Source organism: Cavia porcellus, unplaced genomic scaffold (assembly GCF_034190915.1).
Source record: "Cavia porcellus strain 051 isolate PalLab524CR breed Dunkin Hartley unplaced genomic scaffold, mCavPor4.1 scaffold_19, whole genome shotgun sequence".
Classification (NCBI taxonomy): domain Eukaryota; kingdom Metazoa; phylum Chordata; class Mammalia; order Rodentia; family Caviidae; genus Cavia; species Cavia porcellus.
Window position 1 is genome coordinate 54,312,743 of NW_026947502.1, and position 21,347 is coordinate 54,334,089.

General features: G+C 37.0%; 1 protein-coding gene across 7 annotated transcripts in view; it reads left to right on the forward strand.

Annotated features, from left to right (window-relative positions):
* Asap1 (ArfGAP with SH3 domain, ankyrin repeat and PH domain 1) overlaps positions 1-21,347 on the forward strand; it is a 356,971-nt gene that overhangs the window by 163,544 nt on the left and 172,080 nt on the right. The window lies entirely within an intron of this gene.

The following is a 21,347-nucleotide window of genomic DNA, read 5'->3' on the forward strand; positions in this document are numbered from 1 at the left end:
AACTATATTGTAGGTTTACTTTTTGCTAGAAGTTTTACAAATACTACCTCATTTAAACTTTTCAATAACTACTACTATCCTATTATTATTTTCTCTAATAGGAATAGAAACGGAGGTCAAGGACTTGTTTGTAGTTTTCTCTGGGTGTCCAACAAAGTAAGTTTCAGAACTATAACTTGAACTCAGTGATTTCTGATCAGGAACCTCTGCTTTGATGGTTCCATAGTAATCTGTGTGGCTGAGTTTTTACCAAAGCGGGGATAAAATAAAAAAAAAAATTACTATCTTGCAGGTTTTAAATCTACCAAGAAGAAAATATGATTATTCAGTATTTCCCTCCCTGTTATATTTGAGGACCTATACACATTCATGTAAATTGAACTTCTTCATCTTTTGACTTCCAGACATAGTCGTTTAAAAAAGAAAGCATCTCATTGTCCTTTTAATGGCTCTCTCTTCTCTTCCAAGTTAAACCAGAGTCACTTGGAATTTGTCTTAGGAGCTGGACTGTGACTTTAAATGAATACTGAAATGGGCCTATGTCTGTTCACATAATTTTGTGTCCTAACTCATGGCTCTTGATACTTTTTGTACTGTAAAAATAAAGTGATGGCCTTAGTAAGGGAGAATTTAGGTTTGTGTGCCAGACACTTTAACACATTAAATATATTGTGTCATCTTTTCAGTAATTATGTGAAGGTGCTTTAGGTCTATTGTTTAGATGCAGAAAGATTTAAAGGTCACTACCCAAGTGACAACTTCAAATCCAGGTTTGCTAGTTCATACTATTTGTACTGAAGTATACCTTTCACTTGTGGTTGGTGGCAGTTAGCAAGTTTGGATTTTAAGGAATACAGAGGAGCTGACTATAACACCATGGGAAATTGTGTCACCTTTCTGTGGCTCTGTGTCTTTACTTTCTTTCAGAGTTCACCAGTTAATATTAGGACCATAAACATCTTTTGAGTGTGCTGAGAATTAGTCCAAGCCACAGAACTGTTGCATGGGCAAAAGATATTTCATTCAGCAGTCCTGTATAGTTGATTAATAATAATAATAAGAGAAAATTGTTTATCTGGAGCATTGCTTGTTTCACCTGATTTCCTCATCTGTAAAATGTGTCTATTAATACCCATTACATAGGTCATTATGAGAGGTGAGAAGTGAGATAGTGAAAAGTATTAGCCCACTGCCTGATACTTATAGAGACTCAAGTTGCATCAATTATAGTAAAAATGTCTTTGGTTTATTGTCGCTTCTTTAGCACCCAAATTATTGCAAAGCCCATTCATTATTCCTACGTGCACAGTCAGTTAAGAATGTATTTTTGCCCTCTTTTCACTGATGTGTATATTTGAATACCTAGCTTTCAGCCAGACGAGAGGACGTGCAGTTTCTCATAGCAGAGACATTTGTAATCTTGTGAGAAAATCACTTACCAAGCTTAATCCAAGGAAAGTGTCCCACTGATGAGTGATGGATAGTGACCTACAATATCCAAAAGCCTCACTCTGTGGCTCTGTGGCTCTATGGCTTTTGGAGAATAGTTTTCCTACTTTTAGCTTTGGACCTTATGTCTTCATTCCATGGTGGATTTATTTCCCTAAAACACCCCTTGTGACTGAAGGTTTTTGTTTTTGTTTTATTTTTTTGTCAGTACCGGGGTTTGATCTCAAGACCTTCGTGCTAAGCTTTATCCCCAGCTCTCTTTATATATTATTTTGAGGCAGAGTCTGGCTAAATTACTAAATTTCCCAAACTGGACTGAAACATGGGATCTTCCATCCTCAGTCTCCCAGAGTGCTTCAACTATAAATATGTACCAAAATACCAGACTGATAGGTAGTTTTATACATCAAGAAGCATTTTGGCTTCAGGAAATGGTTTTATGGGACCTGTGGGGGTTTTGGAAGATAGGAGAGGGCCAGAAATTAAAGTGCTATGACCCTTAATCCTGATACATTGGCTTCATTGAGTTAAGAAACACATTGCAGGTTAGTAGATCTCTCTCTGGTATTTCCGGTTGGGCCTAGAGGCATGGTCTTGGGTATTATGTATGGTCTCTTCCCTGCTGCTGCCTGACGCTATTCCCTTGGTTCTTAACACCATGAACTCGTCAGCTTTATTCTATCATGCGCTTCCACATTGGATCAACTGACCATAGACTGAATGCCCTAAATCATGAGCCAGATTGAAACCCTCCTCCTCTAAGTTGTAGATGTTGGGTTTTGTATCCCAGTAATGGAAAGCAGATTGACACAAGTGCTGCCTGAGTTGGTAACTAAGTCGCTATTCTGTGGCAGGACAGCCACCACTGATGGGACAGGTTTTGGTGGATCCCTCATTTCCTGCCATTCACACGTCCGGTTGGTGTGGGAAAGAAGTCCAGTCTCAGCCAGAGCTTCCTGGAGTTGCTGGCTCTGAGACTGCAGGATCTACTGGCACAAAAGCTGAATTTTTAGTAAGCTCTCTAGGTGTATGTATTTATGTGTGAGAAGAGAACGTGAAAAAGAGCGTGTTTAATGGTTGCCAAGTATTTTGAGCAAAAACTACATAAAGGTCGCATAGTTACTAATGAAAATAATTGTATGGTACTGTTGGAGACATTTTTATGTCCATCCTTTTCTTTGCCCTCACAGCAGTCTTAGAAGATAATCTCATTCTGCTTTATAGATAACAAAACTGAAGCACAAGAGGTTATGTGCCATGCTGAGTTATACAGTAAAATTAGTAGCTGATTTAAATTGAAGTTTTGAAGCTCCAACTGCAGAGATTGATTTTTTTTTCCGGGTCTCACCATTTTGTGTTTCCATGTTGCAATATCCAATATCCTCCGTTGTTGCCACGACATTTATTTAGGTGCACTTGTGTACACAAGAAAGATGAGACAGAGGTAGCTGGGAAGAGCCTATGCCAGCAATGGAGTTTTGCAGTTATCAACTGTTGAATAATCAACATCTGGAAAGTGCCCTAATGTTTCTTACCTAGAGCCAGGAACAGCAAGCCACTTACCTCCTGTACCTTGGTTTACCATCCTTTTTTCTCTTCTTCCATAAAGCTCAGCTCAAAGGGCCCTTGTTACTCAAAGCTTCTGGCCTGTGCTGAGACTGAAAGGCAGATAGAGTATTGCTTGTACTTCTATTATAAAGCTCATCACTCCATCTTCACAGATTGTCTCCCTACCCCATGCTGAGGTACTAGGGATCGATTACATACTCCACCATTGAACTGAATTTTGTTTTGAGACGTGGTTTCCTTAAATTGTCAGTTTGAAGCAGGGCATGGTGGCTCACGCCTTTAATCCTACCATTTGGCAGGCTGAGGCAGGAGGATCATTGGGAGTTTGAGACAAGCCTGGACTACAGAGTGAGCTCAAGGCCAGCCTGAACTGCATAGTGAGACCCTGTCTCAAAAATTAAATAAAATAAAATAAATTAAAATAATTAAATGAAATGAAATTAATGAGATAATGAAATGAAATGATGAGATGAAATGAGATGAAATGAAATGATGATATGAAATGACATGATGACATGAAATGATGACAGGAAATGATGACATGAAATGAAAAAAATCAAATGATGAAATGATGACATGAAATGACATGGAGTGATGACATGAAATGAAATGATGACATGAAATAAAAGAAATCAAATAATGAAATGAAATGATGAGATGAAATGAAATGATGACATGAAATGATGACATGAAATGATGAAGTGAAATGAAATAAATGAAATGACATGATCACATGAAATGAAATGATGACATGAAATGATGAAATAATGAAATGATGAAATGAAATGATGAAATGCAATGAAATGATGATGAGATGAAATGATGGGATGAAATGAAGTGATGAAATGACAGAAAATGATGACATGGAGTGAAAAAATGAAATCAAATAATGAAATGATGAAATGATGACATGAAATGATGACATGAAATGAAATGATGAAATGAAATAATGAAATGAAATGATGAGATGAAATAATGAAATGAAATGATGACATGACATGAAATGATGACATGAAATGAAAAAATGAAATCAAATAATGAAATGAAATGATGAGATGAAATGAAATAATGAAATGAAATGATGAAGTGAAATGATGAAATGATGACCTGAAATGACATGAAATGATGAAATAATGAAATGAAGTGAAATGATGAAATGATGACATGAAATGATGAAATGAAATAATGAAATGATGAAACGAAATGAAATGAAATGCAATGGAATGAAATGAAGTGATGAAGTGATGAAATAAAATGATGAAATGAAATGATGACATGAAATAATGAAATAAAATGATGAAGTGAAATGATGAAATGAATGAAATGGGATGAAATGATGAGATGAAGTGATGAAATGATGACATGAAATAATGAAATAAAATGAAATGAAATGAAATAATGAAATGATGGGATGAAATGAGATGAAATGATGAGATGAAATGAAGTGATGAAATAAAGTGATGAAATGATACGAAATGAAATGACATGACATGAAATAATGACATGAAATGAAAAAATGAAATCAAATAATGAAATGAAATGATGAAATGACATGAAGTGATGACATGAAATGAAATAATGACATGAAATGACATGAAATGAAAAAATGAAATCAAATAGTGAAATGAAATGAGATGAAATGACATGAAATAATGAAATATTGAAATGAAATGAAATGAAATAATGAAATGAAATGAAATGATGACATGAAATGAAATGAAATAATGAAATGAAAAGATGAAATGGGATGAAATGATGAAGTGATGAAATAATGAAATGACATGATGAAATGAAATAATGAAATGATGACATGAAATGGAATGAAAAAATGAAATGATGAAATAAAATAATGAAATGAGATGAAATGATGGAATGAAATGATGAGATGAAGTAATGAAGTGATGAGATGATGAAAAGATAATGAAATGAAATAAATGAAGTGATGAAATGAAAAGAAATAATGAAGTGATGAAATGATGAAATAATGAAATGAAATGATGAGATGAAATAATGAAATAAATGAAATGAGATAACATGAAATGACATGAAATGTCCACATAAAATGAAATGAAGACATGACATGTCCACATGAAATGAAAGGATGACATGAAATGAAATGATGACATGAAATGACATGAAATGAAATAACGAAATGAAATAATGAAATTACAATGAAATGAAATGATTAAATGACATAATGAAATGATAAAATGATGAATTAATGAAATGAAATAATGAAATAAAAAATAATGAAATGAACCCAGACTGATTGTAAACTCTCTGACCCAGAAAGAGTCCTTGTGCACCAGGGCAGCTTTGGAATATGGCAACTGCATGCTAGGTGAAAATGTACATGTATGATCCATACTCCTGAGTTTTGCCTTTTTCTTCTCCCCAGTTGTCTACTTCTTATGGAGTTCTACTAGCACATGAAAGGGAGAGGAAGGATAGGAGTTAACAGTGAAAATTTGCAGCTTAGCTGTCTTAAGCTTTTCTAAGGCATTTATGATGGAGCTTCGGAATAGTCTGGTCCCTGACTGTGAATGAACAAACGTTGGCTGCAGTTTATGTGGGATGCCCACATATATTGTCTTTCCTTCATGTCCCTTGTAAGTAGTAGAATAGAACGAGTGACATTCTAGGGAGCCCAAATGTTATCAGGCTCTTCCATATTTTACAGTGCTGACATACAGCAGTTTGGATATGAGGAAAGCAGTCATGCCTGGAAGAACAAATAAATGAATGACTCTCACCTCCTGCTATGTAAATAGGAGCTTTGGCTGCTTTTTCAAGATGAGAATGAACAATATTCATTTATGTAACTCACCGTTCATTTATTGCCTTCACTTACTCTCTTTTGTCATCCAACTTAGCTACTTCCTCTTCCCATTAGCAGCTTCCTCTCCTCTTTATCTCTGTTTTCACTATGGGAGATGAAAAGATTCTAAATACTATTATTAGATAGAGGACCCCATCTCACACCTTCCATTTCTTTTCTGTGACCTCAGGAAGAAGTGGCAGGAGGTGAGTTTCTGAAGTCTTTTTCTTTAATGAGGTCAGTCAGTCCTGTAGTAGGGACTTGTGGAGACACAGGTGAAGGGGCAGATAAACAAGAAACTGGCATCAGTCTTGAGAATTATTTTCCCCAGAATTAATCTACTTAGAATGTATACTTTAGAAGTCGTCTATTTTTAGCCCTAGCATTTTTAATTTGGTGTCAGTCTGGCTTCATCTGGGTTTTTCCAACACTAGGAGAATTTGGCACTCACATTCTAAGAGTATTCTGTAATGTTTCCATTTACATACCAGTTTTCATCATTCCTGACTAGAGGAGGATATGAATATGTACAAGAAGTTCATTTTTAGCTGCCGCAGAGGCAGACCCCAGGGGAAGAGTTGAGATAAGTGGATTCTTGAAATGGTTCCTTGGCAACTTGTCTTTTCTGTTTCTCAGGCTCCAAAATGGTTTCTTGGTTTTAGAAGATGATCGGCTCCTTAACGTTGACATTTTCATAGGAATGATAAACTGAATACATCAAAAGCCCTTACAATTCTTACTCCTTTTTAACCCAGGTCTGTCTTTGTTGGCTTGAAAACCTGTTAGACAGGGAAGGGAAAGTGTACAGTTATGATAGGATACTAAAACTGGTCTTGCAGAACTTGACACAAGAAAGGAGGACTGTCAACTTGTGTGTTAAATGTGGGGTGCAAGGACTTGTGCAGGTTTAGAGCATCTGCAGGGCAGTAGTGGACAGATAAAGATCAGCTTCCACCTGGAAGGAGTGACTACCATTGGAAAGAGGCACAGTTGTGAGGACTGAGGAGTTCTCCATGGAGTAAGGCATGCGTGTTTGTGCAGACTAGGCTAGACATAACAGCCCTGGCTTAGGTATGCTCTTCTCAGACTGTCCCAACTAGCTCCTGAGAGCCTGTGTCTAGAACCTGGGAGAAGGTGGATGTGCAGGTGAGGGCTGTGTGAAGTGTGTTTCCTGTGTATTTGGAATCAGAAGTTGGTGTTCTTGTTCAACAGATTGAAAATATCCCAGGAAGGAGCTGTGTGCTAGTGTCTGCCATAGGCCTTGCTGTTTTATCTGCACAATCTCTGCCCTCACAACATTTAAGTTAGTTGGAAGGAATGTGAGGAGCAGTAACAGAGTTAGGCAGCATCCACTCCAAAACAGAGTATATAAGCCATAGGAAGTGTACAGGGCTGTGGGGAATGTTGACTCAGCAATAGATTCAGTGCTACTTTTCAATCACTTGTTCATTCTCTGGGTCCTTAGGAGATGAGTGTGATGGCCACTGCACTATGACACCATCTTTCCAGGTACATATGGAGTCCCTTCACATTGCCTTTGCTGTATGAGCTCTGGGATACAGAGATACATGTAGCACTGCTCTGTCCTTCATTTGCTAGTTGTCTTTTGCCAGCTGACCTAGAGCAACATACTAGGGACTATTATAGCTTATTTATAACAGTAGGAACACTGTTAGCTTATTTCCTGTTTTGAAATATAAATATTAGCAGTTCTAGTAGCAGCACTATACATGTATATCCATGTTTATAGCGATGCAACTCATAATAGCTAAATCCTGGGAGTAGTCTATATGTGCATTAGCAAATGAATAGATAAAAAAATATATGTATACACAGTGGAGTGGTGGTACTCTGCCATACAGAAGGGTAAATTTGGTTGTTTGTAGGAAACTGGATGCACCTTGAAACCATAATAAAGGAAATAAATCAGATATAAAAGCTTAAATATCAGGGGCTGGGGATTTAGCTCAGCGGCATAAGTGCCTGCCTTGCAAGCAGGCAGTCGTGAGTTCGATCCCTGGTACCGATAAAAACGAAAAAGACAAAAAAAAAAAAAAAAAAAAAAAAAGCTTAAATATCACATGGTTTCTCTTATATAAGAAATCCAAAATATAAGTAATTTAAGGAGCATAATAAAAGTCAGATAACAGAAAAAAGGGAGATAGATCTTTTGAAAATGCAAAGGGGTTCTAGAAATGGAGGGAGAAGAGGGGAAAGTAAAAGAATTTGTATGTGTTATGTACATACATGAACTACCCAAGCCAGTGTAAGCATTACGTACTGCAAACATGTACTAATGAAAATTTTAAAATTTAAAAGGTACTTAGTGTCCAAACAGCGATTAAAAGTAAACAAAAATAGTGAATCTAGCCTTTATTAGCACAAAAATAATAATAATTTCAACTGCCTATCTTAAAGTAGAAAATCAAAAGAGACTTAGAAAATCTTACTTTGAGCAACCAGTTACTGATAAACCACTATGTGATGGGCGCAGTACTAGGAGGTAACACGCATTATCTTCCTCAGTCCTCACAAAAGCTTTGCCAAGAGAACTTGTCATCCCTGATTTTCAGATGAGGAAAATGGGGTTTGGTGAAGCACAGTAATTTTCTCAAGGTTTCAGAGCACCAAAGGCCAAAGCAGATTTTAGAAGCTAATACTATATTACTGCTTGTAAAACACTGATAATGAGTGCTGGCAAAAATGAGAAGAAAATAAAAGCTGCCACTGAATGAATTTACAGTTTTTCACAGTTCACCAGAAGCAAAGCTGGCATGCATTTTTGATATTTGAATAGCTTGATAAAAAGTAAAAACATCATTCACAAAATTTCAGGAGCTAGAAGAATCATTCCATAGACTGATGTGTGGTTACTGAGTGTTTGTAGAAGCTGAAATTCCTGGGTTTTGTTCCTGCTTGAGCAAGTGACTTCATTTTGTATACATGTAAGTTCATTTTGCTCCTCTGAATGAAGGCTGCTGTCTGGACTTAATGTTTTAAAGTTTGTAAAGCACTATGAACAGTGCATAATGTCCAGTAACTACTCAAAAGTCTCCTGTCCTCACTGCCTTGTTTGTATGTGCTTGTTTTTGTGATACTGGGAATTGATCCTATAGCCTTGCACACAAACAAGAGCTTTGCCACTGAGCTCTATCTGCTCCCAGCCCTGCATTCATCATTTACACCAAGACTGAAGTAGATGGTCAGGATTTTCAACGTACAGCAGATTCATTGAATTTCTAAAGATACACAGTTGCCCAAATAAATGCACAACTGACCGAACAACCTTAATATCTGTTCACTTTCTTTAACTTTATTAATTCTGGAGATAATTAGTTTATATAGAGAAAGGGTTACTGTGTTTTGGTTCACGATTTTAAAGGTTCCAATTCATTAGCAAAAGGAAGAGGGCTGGTGTCCCAAAATCCCGTTGGAGGGGAGGTACACCTCCAGTGATGGGTCTTTTCCAGACATTTAACATCTAAACTGTAGAACATCTAAGGGCTCATCGTTATGAAATGACAAGGGAGCAAAGTTCACAGCCTCAGAGAACATTAAGCACCATTTTATCATTGAGATTGTAAGAAAACAAGATTTTCCTGTAGAAGTGGTGCAGATAAAGGCCTTCAGAGATGAAAGGCAGCAAGCCCAACTTGCAAGATAGGAGGCCAGCATGGAGGGAGAACTTTAAAGAATGTTGCTCAGAGAAAAGACTGTATACCTAGTAGTCAGGTCAGGTAGAACACAGGGAAATAGAGATTATTTAAGCTGAGTTAGTTGATTCTTATCAATCAAAGATAAGCGCCAAGAGAGGGCAAGAACCAAACTTCATATATCTTTGTATATTGCACTGTACATCCAGATGCCTAGATGGTTGATGGTGAAGGTTTCAGAGCTTTCAGTGGTAATAAATGGCCAACTGCTGCACTTGCATCATAGGTTTGCCACTACTGGTAGACAGAGATGGAAAGACAGCCTGACTGACATTAAAGGATAATAATGAATGATTAAATAAGGATTTCACAGTAGACTTGGAGTAAACAGAAGTAGACAGTGGCATGCATTCACTCATTAAGTCACAGGTCCCTTATGAATGATGCTAAACGATTTACCCACCTGCCCATCCATCTGTGAATCTTTTTATCTTTGAGAAGGAAGATAATGTTTTGTGGGGGGAGCCTATTAAAATTAATTTTTCCAGCCAAAGAGAAATACAGCTTATTGTGGTAGTGGGGATATAAATTGTAAGGACCAAGAATTGAAGGCCAGTTTTGGGCAATGCAAATCTCATAAACCCTCTAACTTGAATTTCTCATCTGACAAGTGAAAATACCACCTATTTTACAAGCCTATTTTATAAACTTTCAGACCCAGACTATGTGAAAAGTCATAGTTAGGTCATATTTTATAGAACATTATTAGCTCTTTGTGTCCTTTAATAGAGTGAATGTTTAGCAGGCTGTGTCTAGGATTGGCAATTTTGTGTTCCAGACCCTGAACACTATTTCATGTAGCATAAGGGCCAGTTTGATAAATTGACCTGACATTTCCCTAAAATCTAAAATGTATACTTTTGCCCCATTGGGTCTGAAATTTTGCCCCATTGGGTCTGAAATCACTTCCTTTCACTTGAAATCAAGTTTTAAGGTCTGTTTTGGAGAAGTTCCATGTGCTGCTGAGAACTATGTGTATTCTGTTGTTGCTTGGAACTCTCTTTAGATATCTATTAAATCTACTTGTTTAAAAGCATGGTTCATTGTATTCATTGATGTATGTGGTTCGTATGTATTCATTGATTTTTATCTAGTGGATCTTATTTGTGCTGTTCCCCACTATGAACATGTAGAAGTTTATCTGATCATTTCTAGTACCACTTGTTTTATGAAATTGGGAGTGCCAGTGTTTGGTGCATGTATATTTATAATTGTTTCTCTTCTTGTTGAATTGTTGCCTTAACCAATACGTAGTAAAGTTTGCTGATCAGTTTTGGCTTGAAGTCCAGTATTTCTGAGAATAGGATAGCTATTCCTGTTTGCTTTCAGGTTTCAGCTGGGTGGAACATTCTTTACAAACTTTCGGTTTTTAGTCTATGAATTTCTTTTTAGTCTATGAATTTCTTTTGTATGCACATTCTGGTGGGTTTTGTTTTTTAATTTAATGTGTATCTGTTAATCGGGAAATTGAGACTATTTGCATTGAAAGTTACTACTCAAAGGTATTGGAGTTACTCCTATTGTTGTGTTGTTTTTCTGTTGATGATTCTTTCACCACAGCCCATCCCTTTCTACTTAATTCTGCACCCTGCCTTGATATATTTACTCCACTAGACATTTTGGTGTCCTTGACATCACTGTCTCTGTCTAGGATATTCTTGAGAACTTTTTTTGAGTGCCACTTAAGGTTCTCATTGACATGGAAAAACCTTATTTCTCCATCAATTTTGAGCAACATAGTATTTCATCACAAGACAACCCTACACAACAGTAGCTACCATAGTGTCTCTTTCCTTGAAATGTTTGAGTATACCTTCATACACTATAGTATCAAACATAACAAAATAGTATAAAACCATTCAGAGAATGAAGGTATTACAGGGCATTTAGAACCAACTAACAGAAAACAAACAATGGTTACTATATTATCTCCTTGTCCATAAAAAACTTTGTTTATACAATCACATATAAAAAAATCCAATAAGATACAACATGGCTGAAGCAATGGAGACAGAACAAAAGCATGGTAGGACATCAAAGCATGATGATATTAAATCAACACTGGCTATTATATAATGTCTTGTTTTCTTCAAAAAAGCTGTCCATACCATCACAGACAATAAAATCAAACAACCCAGAATAAAACCATTCCAACTAATGAATGAAAACATTGTAAGGCTTCAAAGCAATATAATGGGGAATCATGATTACCATATACTTTTATGTATTTTTACTAATTCTTACACTAGGGAGACTATACAGTATTCTTACATGTGAGTTTGATTTATTTCGCTTATGAGTATGGTCTCAAGCTGTGTCCATTTGTTTGTAGATATCCCAATGTGATCATTCTTTATATCTAAGTAGTATTCCATTGCATAAAAATATCACAACTTTTTTATCCATTCCTCAGTTGATGGATACTTAGGTTGTTTCCAAGATCTGGCTATTACAAATTGTGGTGCTATAAACATAGGTGCACATACATCACTGTGGTATGATGTTTTCAGTTCTTCTGGGAATATGCCAAGAAGTGGAATAGCTGGAACAAATGGGACTTCCAATCCCAGCTTTTTGAGAAAGCCCCAGACTGACCTCCATAATGGATGTTCCAGTCTACACTCCCACCAGCAGTGCAAGAGAGTTCCTTTTTCCCCACAGCCTCTCCAGCATTTGTTGTTGTTGGTTTCCTTGATCCTGGCCATTCTTTCAGGAATGAGATAGAATCTCAGTGTGGTTTTAATTTGCATTTCTCTAATGACCAATGATGATGAACATTTTTTCATGTATTTATTTGCCATTTGTAATTCTTCATCTGAGAACTGTTTATTCATCTCAAATGCCCATTTTTGGATTGGGTCTTTGAATTTCAGGGTCTGATTTTTTTAAAATTCTTTATATGTTTTAGATAGAAGTCCTTTGTCTGAGGGACAGTTCACTAAGATTTTTTCCCAGTTTGTGGGTTTTCTTTTCACTATGCTGGAGATTTCTTTTGACATGCAGAAACTTTTTAATAAGACATGATCCCAGTTATTGATTCTGGGAAGTATATTCCGTACAGTTTGAGTCCTGTTCATGAATTCTCTACCTACCCCTATGTCTTCAAGGTTTTTACCCAATTTGTCTTCCAATAGATTTAGTGTTTCTGTTTTAATATTCAGATCTTTGATCCATTTAGATTTTAGTTTAGCATATGGTGATAGGCATGGGTCTAGTTTTAGTGTTTGGCATATGGAGAGCCAGTCTTTCCAACACCATTTATTAAAGAGACTGTCGTTCTTCCAGTGAACATTTTTGGTCCCTTTATCAAAGATAAGGTGGTTGAGTGTGTTTGTAGTTGTAGTTGTATCTTCTAATCTATTCCACTGATCTTCAGCTCTGTTTTTATTCCAGTACCATGTTGATTTTACTACTGTAGCTTTGTAGTATAACTTCAAGTCAGAGATTGTGATGCCTCCTGCCTTGCCTTTGCTGCTTAGATTTGTCTTTGCTATTCTAGGTCTCTTCTGGTTCCAGTTGAATTCTAGGAGTGATTTCTCTAGATCTATGAGGTATATTGATGGTATTTTCATTGGGATTGCATTGAATCTGTATGACAATTTTGGGAGAATAGCTATTTTCACAATATTTGTTCTTCCTATCCATAAACAAGGCATGTCTTTCAATTTTCTGAGATCCTCTTCGATTTCTTTTTCAGGGTATTATAATTTTCCCCGTATAGCTCTTTCACCACTTCCGTGAGAATAATTCCTAAGTATTTCATTTTTTTGGATGCTAGAATGAAGGGTGTAGCTTCTCTTATTTCTCACTCACTGATTTTGTTGTTAGTATGTAGGAATGCTGTTCATTTTGAGTACTGATTTTGTATCCAGCTATATTGCTGAATTTATTTATTATACCTAGAAGTCTTTAAATGGAGTTTTGAGGGTCTTCTGTGTAAAGTTTCATGTCATCTGCAAATAGTGATAATATAAGTTCCTCTTTTCCTGTCGGTGCCTCTTTTATTTCTCTCTCTTGTCTAATTGCTCTGGCTAGTATTTCCACTACTGTCTTGAATAGGAGTGGTGATAAGGGACATCTTTATCTTGTGCCTGATTTTAAGGTAAAGGCCTTCGTTTTTGGCCATTTAATATGATGCTGGTTGTTGGTTTGTTGTAGATGGTCTTTATCATATTGAGGTAGAGACCATCTATTCCAATTTTCTGTAAGGTTCTTACCATGAATAAGTGTTGGACCTTATCAAAAGCTTTTTCTGCATCTATAGAAATGATTATGTGATTCTTACTTTTGGCTTTATTGATATGGTGGGGTACATTACATATGTTGAACCATCCTTGCATGCCTGGGATGAATCCCACTTGGTCATGGTGTAGAATCTTCTTGATGATTTGCTGCATCTTGTTTGCCAATATTTTATTGAGGTCTTTTGCATCTGTGTCCATTAGGGAGATTGGCCTATAGTTCTCTTTTTTAGCTGGATCTTTCTCACGTTTTGATACTGGAGTAATATTTGCTTCCAGGAATGACTTAGGAAGGATTGCTTCCCTTTCAATTTCATTGAAGAGTTTGAGGAGTGTTGGCATTAGGTCTTTGTATTTCTTGTAGAATTCTGCAGTGAATCCGTCTGGGCCTGAGCTCTTCTTTGTAGGTAAGGACTTAATTACATTTTCAGTTTCATTAATAGAAATTTGGTTATTCAGCAGTTTTATATCTTCTTGACCTAGCTTTGGTACTTCATAATGTTTCTAGGAATCTGTCCATTTCTTCTGTGTTATTGAAACTATGAGAGTAGAGGTTTTCAAAATAGGTGGTGATGATCTTCTGTATTTCTACAGAATCTGTAGTGATTTCATGTTTTTCTTTACTTATTGAATGAATTTGAGCTTTTTCTTCCTTTTTTAAAATAAGGTTGGCTAGGGTCTTATCAATTTTATTTATTCTTTCAAAGAACCAACTCTTTGATTCATTGATTCTTTGGATTGTTTTCTTGGTCTCTATTGCATTAATTTCTGCTCTCATTTTTGTAATTTCCTCCCTTCTTTTGGCTTTGGGCTTGACTTGCTCTTCTTTTTCTAGATGTTTGAGATGTAGCATCAGGATATTTATTTGTATGTGTTCTGTTTTCCTGATGTGGGAACTCAGTGCAATAAATTTTCCTCTGAGGACTGCTTTCATTGCATCCCACAGATTCTGGTAAGTTGTATTTGTATTTTCTTTGGCTTATGGGTATTGTTTAATTTCTTTTTTAATTTCCCCTGTGACCCACTGATTGCTCAAGAGTGTGTTGTTCAATTTCCATGTGATTGTGGGATTTTTGCAGTTTCTTTTATCATTTATTTCTAGTTTCATGGCACTATGGTCCAATAACATGCATAGGATGACTTCAACTCTTGCTTTTATTGAAGTATGTTCTGTAGGCTAGTATATGGTCTATTTTAGAGAATGTCCCATGTACTGCTGAGAAGAATGTATATTCTGATGTTGTTGAATGGAACACTCTGCATATGTCTATCAAGTTCATTTGTTCACAAGTGTTATTCAGTTCTATTGTTTCTTTACTGATTTTCTGTCTGGTTGATCTGTCCCTTGGTGTCAATGGTGTGTAATGGTCTCATGTTATAATTGTGTTACTGCTTATTTGATTTTTCATTTCTAATAATATTTGCTTTGTATAACCGGTGCTCTGGAATTTGGTGTGTGTGTATTTAAGATAGTTATCTCTTCCTCTTGAAGTTTTCCTCTATCCAGTATGTAATGACCTTCTTTATCTCTTCTGATCATTCTTGGTTTGAAGTTCACATTGTCTGCAAACAGAATAGCTACCCTTGCTTTTTTTTTTGGGGGGGGGTCCTGTTGCATGAAGTATTATTTACCATCCGGTGACTTTCAGTCTGTGACTTTCCATCCGGTGACTTTCAGTCTTTGTGGGTTAGATGGGTTTCTTTTAAACAGCATATGGTTTGATGTTGTTTCTTGATCCATTCTGCCAGTCTGTTTCTTTTAATTGGTGAATTGAGACCATTTACATTAATGGCTATAATTGTTATATATTGGTTTGTTGTTAATATGTTATTTTTCTGCTATTGCATCTTTATCTTTCCATTCTGTTTAATTGTCTGCTTCACTTAGTGGTTTTTTTCCTAAGTGTATCTAAACTGTCTTCCCATATTCCTTGCAGGGTTGGCTTGGTGATGATGAAGTTCTTCTGCTGTTCTTTGTCATGGAAGTATCTTATTTCTCCATTGATTCTGAAGGACATTTTTGCAGGGTACATCAGTCTAGGTTGGAAATCATTTTCCTTTAGGATCTGAAATACTTTACTCCATGCTCTTCCTGACTTCATTGTTTGTGCTGAGCAGCCTGCTGTGATTCTGATAGGTTTTCCTTTATAGGTGATCTGTCTTTTCTCTCTGACAGCTTTTAATATTCTATTCTTACATTGGATTTCTGGGATGATGATTATTATATGTCTGGTTATAGTTTTATTTTGGTTATGGCTATTTGGAGTTCTATATGCTTCACTGATCCTAATGTCAGTTTACATTCTTAGGTTTGGGAAATTTTCAGCTATTACTTCTCCAGATACCCTTGTGATATATTTTATATTGTCCCCTTGTTTTTCATTTATCCCTATCAATCTTATGTTGTTTTTCTTTGCATCATCTTGCAACTGAATTGTTATTTCCTGATTCCTTGTTATTTTTAAAAGATCTTTCCTTTCCTGTTCACTAGCTGCAATCTTGTCTTCGAAGTCTGAAATTTTATCTTCACTTTCATTGAAGCGGTTTTGACAACTTTCAATGGAATTTTTGATTTCCTGTATATCTCTTTGAATCTGCCTATATTTTCCTGTTTCAAGTGTTGTTTCAAGGCTTCCCCTGGGCCTGTTGGTAATTGCCTTCAGCTCCTGGAACTGAATGGAGGTTGCTGAACGTGGTCCAGTTAGGCCCATTGGACGTCCCGTGCCACCTCCAGTGTTCAGGGAGCTGGGTGGGCACCTAACCACTGTGGATGATGGTCCAAAGCCTTCCCTCAGCAAGGATCAATGCCCTGGAACTCATTTCACATGCCCTCAACTCCCCTGATTGAAGAAGGTTGCTGGGCATAATCTAATCCTGCCACAAAACCTCTCAAGAAACCTAGTATAGTCTTGATGGCTGTAAGCAGGGCGGGTCCTTGACCACTGGTAGAGATGATCTTAAACTCTCCCAGGGCTTGATATGTTGCTCAGACACTCCCCGGATTGAGAGAGGGTTACAGGGGGTGGCCTGGGCAGACCCAAGACCTGCAGAGGCAGTCAAGTGTGGCTGGAAGCTGGGAGGTTCCTTGACCACTGGGTCTCCATCAATTTTGAAAGGTTTTTTTGTACAATATAGTGGTTTGGACTGGGAGTTACTTTCTTTTAGGGCTCAAAATACCTGACTCCAAGCTCTCCTAGCCGTTAACGGTCGTGTCGAGACGTTTACTGTAGTTGTAATGAGTTTAAGTTTGTAAGTGATATGTTGTTTTTGTTGTTCTGTCCTTGTGTCTATGAATTGTTCAAAGATGTTCTTTTCTGAGGGCAGCTATTTGGGTTTCTGTGTGCCTTGCTTATATATATATGTTAAATTCTTCCACTTGGAAACATTGCCACTATGATTTCTATAAACAAGTTTTTTAAAATGCTATTCATCCCATCGTCTAATTTTTCACTAATTTTTGTTCGTACTTCTGAGTAGGAACAAACATAACAGAAACTAGAGGCAGCAAACATTCTGAAAGGCATAAACAAATATTTCATGTTTTTAAAGAAAAACAAGCTGTTGCCTATGGAGTACAAAAACTGATACCAGCCTTGTTCCAGCTGAATTTGAATGCCAGATTGACACTGATCATGGATACCTTCCCAGAGCTTTCAGAAAACCAGAAACAACCTGTTGTGTTTGTTTAATTTTTCAGAGGTGTTAGGATTGTCATTGGCTGAGTGTTTTAGCTGCTAGATCTGTGATTGCTTTCTTTATTTCAGTAATTAGTTTAATTTTTAAATGACTGTTCAGGTAAATATGATTATAATTACATTTTTCTTTCATTTTATTTATATCACCAAAACTACTTTTAGTGACAGATTGTATTGTTTTGGCTGACATGAGAATCTCTTCATTCATGAAATTTCCGCAGTTGCCAGTTCCTATAGGTAGACACCAGATCTTTTTTTCTTTTACTTAAGGGTTCAAAACTTCTATAGTATTCCATTTTTATTTGCGTTTCTGAGAGTTCTTCAGGGAAAATTGATTCCTTAAAAGTCTTTTGTGGACTCATGCTTGCCTAGTGGCATGAGCCTGTGAGTCCAGCTTTCTAGAAGTCAGAGGCAGAAGTGTTGCATATTCAAGTCCAGCCTGGGCAGCTTAGTACAACTCTGTCTCATACGCATACACACACAAAAAGCAGGAGAAGAAAGGAAGGAAAGAAAAAGAACTGGAACTATAGCTCATTTGACAACTCTGAGTTCAGTCCCCATCACTGCCAGAAATGAAGGAAGAAAGGAAAGAAAGATTCTCTTTGTTGGTAAGTCCTAATATTTATTTTGCTAATACTTTTCCTTCATGCTTGCTATAGGAAAATGAGGGTAATAGTGGGTTGCTAAGCTTCGTTTTTCTATTTGGTCTCTGTTTCCTGAAGTGTTTCACTCCAAATTTTGCAGTGAAGGAAGATTCAGATTTTAACAAACCAGTAGGGCTATCATTGCTAAAGAGTGATCTGTTTACTTTCTTAGGTCCTGAAAGGGTATGTTTGGTTAGAGGGTCTCCATTTCTTCCTTTAGGGACAGTAGAACCAGTCTTTGTGGGCAGCTACCCAGTTATGTATGTGTATATTGAGAGTAAAGGAAATGATTTCTCTCATTACCTTCTAAGGAGATCACATTTTTTTTTATGGTGGGGAGGAGTATTGGGAAAGATGTTTTTCTTCTTTGCAAAGCAGTTGTCCTTGTCACTTGTTGCTGTGATACAGCTGCAGTACTAAACTACCCTTCCTTCCCTGCAATTCATCTTACTTCTTAGTCTGTATTGCTGGTATTCACTGTCACTGTTATCACTCCTGTTTTTATAAATTCCACTGATACCTGGCTTCTTTCTCTTCCAGTTTATTCTCTGGACAACCTCCATTGTGCTTTGTCTTCATAAAACAATTCACTTTTCCCCCCTTAAAATCTTTGTTTCTTGGATTATTATAGAAACTTCTTCGATGTTAACAAAAAATCCATTTTTGCAATCCTGTGGGAAAGGTACTAGAATTCTAATAAGCTAATTCCAATCTACCACTTCCAATGCAACATATGGCAAGAATAAAGACACCAAGGCTTCTTTTCAGTTGTGAGTAGCCAACAGGGTCCTAAATCCAGCCTAGTACCATGGCTAACCAGAACAGAGGTCTCCACCGGGGACCAAACCCAGGATTTATTAATTCATGAAGAGGAGAATAGCTTGGCAAAGAGTATGAGAATGGTGGGAAGTATGTGAGTGTCTTGAGCTGGGCTCTGTGGAAGGCCTGAAGTCACCAATGTAGTGTGGAGAGGAGGGCAGTATCTAGTTTTGGGGTTGATGCTTCTGTTCTGATGTGTAATTTTTTATCTGCTGAGAAGTCACAGCCTCTTAACTCAGTGCCAGCTGACAGCATGGGATAGGGGCCTACCTCCCACATTGAAGAGCTGTGGGTGGGGCTTTAATGACTGGGCATCAGCTGCCACCAGACCCATTTGCATTGCCTGAGGCCAATTGAGGGTATAAGGAAAAGTCCTAGCCAGCTCTGTGCACATCAGTACACAGAAGTAGAGACTTGCTCTTCTTTCCAGGAGAGTTGTCCATTTGGTCCTCCACAGGTTATCACAGTTTGGATCCCAGTTTTTGCCTTTCTGGCCTTCAGTTGAGCCTGATCACTATGGGCTGAATTACTCTATAGTCACTTGAATCCAGTTATGTTTATGATTTATAGAATCTGTCTATTTTCTGGGATGTTTGTATGCCCAGTTTGAATTTTCATATTTCCATTCCTCCAACATGAGATACTTGCTATGATTATTAAATTCCTAAGTTTTATGTCTCGTGATTTTTTTAAAGCACTTTTTAGAGGCTCCAAATTTCCAGGGGACCCCACATATTCAGTTAGCCACCTGAATATCTTTCTGGGGTTGGGTCCTATCCATAAGAACCTCAACCCACTGTGCCAGGGGACTGCGAGCTTAGAGAGGATGTGCTGCTGACAAGTCGCTAAAGAGCTGTTGGGATCCGCACTCACTTCCCACTAGGCTGTCATGTATAGAGTCAGTGAAATATTGTGTGTCCACATAAATTCCTCACAGTTTCACATGATTTTGCACATCTGATGAGTCTCTGATTGTCGTGAATTTCAAGTTTCTGGGGCTGATATTCTGAGAACTTTGCCTTTTATCTAGACATCAGTTTCTCTTCAGTCTCAGCACATTCTTTCAGGTTCTCAGTCTATGAGAGTTCCTCAGTGCTTTTCTGTGTGGTCAGCTATAGGCAGTGATTCTGCTTTGCCTATCAATGAAATTTGGGTTTCTGTGTCTGGTTTAAGGTCTCTCGTTTCTTACTTTTCTCATATACCATTCTCACCTATCACTTTGTGCTTTTTAATCAGGTCATTCTCCTGTTCTTATTCCCAAACACTATACCAAATCTCCTTCCCTTTACTTGGCTTCTCTATCTTCTTTAGCCATCTTCATCGTGCTACGTTTTAAAGTTAAACCACCTACATAATCTCATGACCTCTGTACAGTGGTCCCTACTTCTCTAGTCAGCCTGAGTGTCTTCTCTCCTACAGTAATTTATTCAGAGATCATAAACTAGTGGCCCATTTGCCACTTCCAGCCTACAGAGGTTTCATACATACTACCAAATTTACCTAGTTTCTGTCATATAAATTTCAGAAAATGTATTATGTACACTGAATATCTGGCATGTTTTGAAAAATTAGTCTAATGATACTCAACCTTCTTGACTGATAGAAACAAGCTAACATTAATTAGTCATTGTTTTTCTTAAATGGTCAAGGCTGTTGTCTCTGTGTCATGCCTTTTTCCTGTTATAATAGGCCATGTTTGCTTCTTTCACTACCATTATCTTTCTGTCTGTACTAATTATTTGTGTTTATGACCCTTTGTGTCATCCTCCTCCACCCACCCACCACTGGTCTTGCTATTTTCAAAGTTGTTTTTTCGTAAGACTAAGGGTGGCACCCTTTAAAAACACAAAAATAATTCCCCCTGGAGTTTGTGTGCTGTGTTGAGTCATTGTTGATTTTGTAGCTCATTGTTGTACAAGTACCAAAATGACTTTTCTTTTTCTTTCTGTTTTAATTTTTATTTTGTTTTTTGTGCCGGGGATTAAACTCATGACCTTGTTGTGCTTGCCAGGCAGGTGCTTATGCTATTGAGCTAACCCCCTGCCTAACCTTCTCAACGATTGAAAACCTTAGTGCCTTAACACTGTCATGAACAAGCTTCATGCAACATATATCAGCATCTTCAAGGTGAGGCCAGAGCACAGAGTCATGAGGACAGACCTCAGACTCTGGAAAGGAAAATGCTAGAGAGACAGAGGGAGAGGGGAGAAAAGAGACTTACTGGTTTTGTCCTTGTTTGGAGGGATTTTGTGGTTTTTGGTTTTTTTTTTTTTTTTTTTTTTTTTCCTTTTTTAAAAAAATTTTATTTAAGGAGAAAAAAAAAGCAGAGAAAGGGTACAAGTTATACAGATTTACAGAAAAAAAATAAACAGTAGGAAATCACTAGTTAATGGATTACA